Here is a 5,121-nt window from a genome sequence, read left to right as displayed (position 1 = left end):
TTTGTTTATCGCGTGTGTGTCAGAGTACATTAGTATAATGGAATGTATAACTCGCTGGATGTGAATGTGGTCAGTAACTCATGACTCGGGGACGCTCTCTCGTGACGTGAACAGAAAATATTATACGTTGTCAAACTGATTTATATATTACAATTTTTTTTATTATTTTTTGGTAGTTGGGGCAATTTTTAACCGCATTTTGTTGATATGTTTTGCCAGTGTTATTTCACTGACAACAGTTTCTGTACTGATTCTGTACCTGTTAATGTCTATCTCCTTACCTCTACTACCGCCTGGCGCCATGTTTTGATAATTATTTAATCGCCTTTACTTATATTAAAATTTAGAGAGTACATAATGGTGGCCTGGGAGCACACAGATGTCGTCGTCACTACAAACTTCCTGTTTCCTCGGACAATAATAGTTTTTAACTAAGTGAAATTATTTTTGTATGAGGAGTACAAGATAGTTGAGCAACACACGCACAGAATAGTGGCAAGTCAGCAGTGACGCAATACATAGTTTTCCAGTAAGACGGAGCCATTGTGTGTACTGAAAGATGTATTCCGCTTCACGGTGTATATTTATTGTATCTACAATGTAACCTTGGTGGCAGAGTTACAGGGACACACCTGTCCATTGGGGGGTGGTGTAGGAGTTACAGGGACACACCTGTCCATTGGGGGGGGTGTAAGAGTTACAGGGACACACCTGTCCAGTGGGAGGTGGTGTAGGGGTAACAGGGATACACATTTCGCACCTCTGGTGTATAATAACCCGCCAGGCTGGACAGGTGTGTCCTTGTAACCCCTACACCACCGCCCACTGCACATGTGTATCCCTGTAACCTCTACACCACCTCCCACTGCACATATGTATCCCTGTGCAGGGATACACATGTGCAGTGAGAGATGGTGTAGTAGTTACAAGGACACACCTGTCCAGCCTGGCGGGTTATTATATACCAGAGGTGCGAAATGTGTTGTGGGGAAATTTCAGCTGGAAACCCCATTGACAGTGTCGGCTTGTCCTTGTGTAAGCTGTCTTGTGGTGGCCACCTTTGGCCTGTCCTTGTGGTGGCCACCTTAGCATAATGTTTGTGGTGTCATACATTGCTCTAGCGATGGCCAAGTTTAACCTACCTCCGTGGTGGCCACTTGTTACTTATCCTTATCCTCACTTTCTTTTTTCAATATCTACAACCTCCATTTACGCGTCTCCCCCAGAGAGGCGAGGGGGGCTGAGGCCACAATAACTGTGTTGCTAGGGGGTCACAACCCGCAATAATAGGTCAAGCCACATAAACTGCGTTTCACTGGGAATATAGCGTAGTACTGTTCTGAGAACAGGGCTGCCAACTAGCACAGGTTTCAAAAATACAATCTATGTAAAAATAGGTTTATAGATATATGGGAGAGCGGAGGGAGGGTGGGGGGGGTGGATCTAACTGGGACCAGACTAGTATGGGCCAACGGGCCTCTTGCGGTGGTCGCTAGTTATCAGATCGGGCACATTGTTATTATTATTATTATTAACATCTTTATTGACAAAATTAATTACAATTTTGCTTGTTGAGTATTCTCGCCACCTTCAGAGGGGTCATTTCTCCCAGACGAGGCCACGCTGCAACCCGTCCTCGACTCAAGTCCATTACATCCAGTGGTCGACCCCACAGACGCATTCATCAATTTATACATGCTGTTCATTCAAACCGGGAATTTTCTCAAAGATAAATTTATATTATAATATATTAGCATATTGTGTATATATAGGCATAGGATAGGTTAGGTTAAGTGTTTAGGTTCTGTTGGTGATTATTTGTATTTGTAGTACGTGGGTGAAGCATTTACAGCGTTGTGGTTCGAACAAAATTCGTCAGTGAAGCACTTGTTCCGGAAGTGTTCGAACGAAATCAGTTGTAAGTCGTGTGTAAACCGTTTTTTATTCATAAACAGGGGGTTTGGCGGGTGCATTGAATCACTTTTGGGTCTTCGTTTGGAGGACGGGCTGCATGCTGGGGTGTGGGGAACCCAACTGACCTTTGGAGCTGCTCGGGGCACCAAGCAGGTGTTGGCGGGTCACCAGTATATATAGGTGAGAGTAGATACGTCTCATTCTGCCTTAGTGATACTGATCGACAGTGTCATGATCAGCCGTAGTGTTCCGTCGAAGCCTACTACTACGTGAACCCGCAAATATTCCGCCATATTGTTGTACGCATCATATGGTTTATCCCGGCCCGGTATACAGTCCCTTATGGTGAAAGGACTCCAGGTTCAACCTTGACGCCGAGCGGACGTCTGGACGACTGGGAGCCGCCAGGTCATGTTTTGTTTTGCGATTTGGATTTGATACTGCCGTTTGGCATCCCTATTTAAGGGTCCGGTTGTACGACGCCTGGCGCACATATCGCCTTGGGTCACGGGATTGTTGGTAGTTTTTTGTTTTTTTGACGTGTTCTGGCTGGCTCTCCCGGCGGGGTGACGGTGTCCGGCGCCGGCTTGGCCGAGAGGTGCCGAGAGTTGGCGGGTCTTGGTGGGCTCCTGGTGTGCCCTGAATCATGGTGGGCGGCTGGCTTGTGCTCTGCCGCGGGGCACTGGATGACTTTTGCGTTTTAGTTGGGGCCGAGTTTTTGGTTTTGCTACTCAGTGTTCTCTGTGTGGCGGGGCCGATGCTTGTCTCCCCTGAGGGACTCCTGGGGCTCCCCAATCATCTGCCTGTCTGCGTTTCCTTGCCGCGAGGCATATTAGTTTCCAGTGATTGGTGTCACTCGTTTCGCGATTTGGCTTAGCGTTTCACTTTTCCTGGCTTTGCTATTAACCCTACACGGGTACGCCGGGGCGCATCCGATCCCACGATCGTCGTCGCCCCTAATTCAACAACAACAACTTACGGTGAGAGACATTACATGTCTATCTTGGCCAGAAGGAGTGAAGAAAATAATGAAATACTTGGAGCAAATCTTTATTGCAGTTACTAACTGCACCAGGAGTCACTGACCCTCTTCCCCTCCCCCCCTGGGAACCCGCCCAAGACCTTAGTCACCCCTGGTCAAGACGTGAGAGATTTATGTAGGTACATACCGTCTGACAGCAAAACAAAATACTTTTCTTTCAATGTTGGTGGTTTGGATTCAGGTACTGGGAACAGAGAGTTACATGTAGCACGGGCTATGGTGAGCCCGTAGTGAACTTATTACAGGAGCGGGACTGTAACCTGTTTTCTTTAACTTGTAAACATTATAATATGTGTATATATATGCATATATATAATATAATATGGATTAATATTGGATGTAACTGAGAATAATAATGTATAAAGTTAAACAAATGTATCGGAATTAGTCATTTACTTCACATCTGTGACTGGCATACTGTATGACCTCTCGCTGGGACTGAATGATCTTTTGCTGTTCGCATTCCTTCGTAAATATCCTCTCTCGTCCTAAAAAAAAAAAATCTACAACAGTTCACGACCTCAATGTGCTTCACGAGAAGTGATTATAGTCAAAAAGTTTTCTCTAGTAACTAATAAGAGGCGAGGAACCTCATGCTCTTGGACCACAGCGGGTATTGGTTGATTGATGAAGATTAAGCCACCCTCAAAGAGGTGGCTTGGGCATGAGTAGCCCGTAACACAGTGGGTTACGCAGCTCGACAGACATAAACTAGAACACACGGGACTCGAACTGGGGCGAGGGAAGGTAAAGATTGCCTGCTGGGTGGTGTTAGATAAATGTTCGCATATCGGGAGTGACAGAGTTGGTCTTGGACCAGGACCCACTGTACCAGGGCGCTTACATACACTGCCTAAATGGGAAACATTTCACTTCTCTGAGAGCGACAAAGGTGAAATTGAACCTAACCTAACCTTTGCAGCTCGATGAGTAGGAAGCGTCAATATTATTGTGCTTTGGGTTTTAACAATTCGTCGCGTTTTTAACGGATATGTCGATTCCGTAAGTGTCTGTAACAACAATGATAGATACTTTGCGTCATCCCTGAGCACAGGTGTGTGTGTGGGGGGGGGGGTCATATGATGTGTACACATCATATGATGTGTATATAATGGGGTCATATATATATGTACACAGGTGATGGGGTCATATATATGTACACAGGTGATGGGGTCATATATATATGTACACAGGTGATGGGGTCATGTATATATGTACACAGGTGATGGGGTCATATATATGTACACAGGTGATGGGGTCATGTATATATGTACACAGGTGATGGGGTCATATATATGTACACAGGTGGCGGATACAAGTGTTCAAGCACCTGTGTCCACTATTTGACACATGTGACACAACAATTTAAATTGTCAGTTTGTATTCCCTGAACTGGGTCACGATTCGTCAAACACCTGGGCGACCATTTACGAAACCTGTGCATCTTTCTCCAATCATGGCGGGGTTTTATTTCCATTTATTAAACAGTTTACGAGATTGACAACTTCACAACCCAAGGTTTTTATTGTTATAAACAACCTCCCTAGTGCTTCCGGCCTCATACAATGTTTATATATAAACGGCCGTCACGAAAAAGGAAAGATGTATATGTTTCGTAAGAGTTGTGGAAATACTTGACGAATTCAGGCTTCGGCTGGACCAATATAATGAAAACATCCTTTTCAAATACGGTAGCAATCTACCGAGGGGAGGAGGGGTGTCTGTGGGTCTACATCTACTCTGGGGGGTGTCTGTGGATCTACATCTACCCTGGGGGGTGTCTGTGGATCTACATCTACCCTGGGGGGGGGGTGTATATCCACCAAGAGGTATACCTACCAGCGTATATCCACCAAGAGGTATACCTACCAGCGTATATCCACCAAGAGGTATACCTACCAGCGTATATCCACCGGTGGGTATAATTATGAAGTGATGTCAACTTAGCGTTCACCGAGCGAGTGGTGCACTAAGAAGGTTCCTTCTTAAGTCACAGGTCTAGGAGTTCTGAGCTCAGAACTCCGCAGGAGTCTACAGCACAAGCAAGTGCCGAGCGGTTGAACAGTGGATGTATTGACACCTGAGCATTCATCTTCGCCTTGTGGCAGATATATTGATCCCTTGACAGGCGCTGGATGTGGTGTGGGTCCCTTGATAGGTGCAGG

At 45.8% G+C, this 5,121-nt stretch overlaps 1 protein-coding gene across 1 annotated transcript in view; it reads left to right on the top strand.

Moving 5' to 3' along the window:
- Positions 1 to 2,068: 2,068 nt before the first annotated feature.
- Positions 2,069 to 5,121, top strand: part of LOC123746330 (protein charybde) — a 22,868-nt gene continuing 19,815 nt past the window's right edge. Inside the window, exon 1 of the mRNA XM_069314973.1 lies at positions 2,069 to 2,094. The gene's annotated coding sequence lies outside the window, so the exon portion shown is untranslated. The remainder of the gene's footprint in view (positions 2,095 to 5,121) is intronic.

The sequence above is a fragment of the Procambarus clarkii genome, chromosome 80, assembly GCF_040958095.1.
Source record: "Procambarus clarkii isolate CNS0578487 chromosome 80, FALCON_Pclarkii_2.0, whole genome shotgun sequence".
Lineage (NCBI taxonomy): Eukaryota > Metazoa > Arthropoda > Malacostraca > Decapoda > Cambaridae > Procambarus > Procambarus clarkii.
This window is presented reverse-complemented; position numbering and strand designations above follow the sequence as displayed.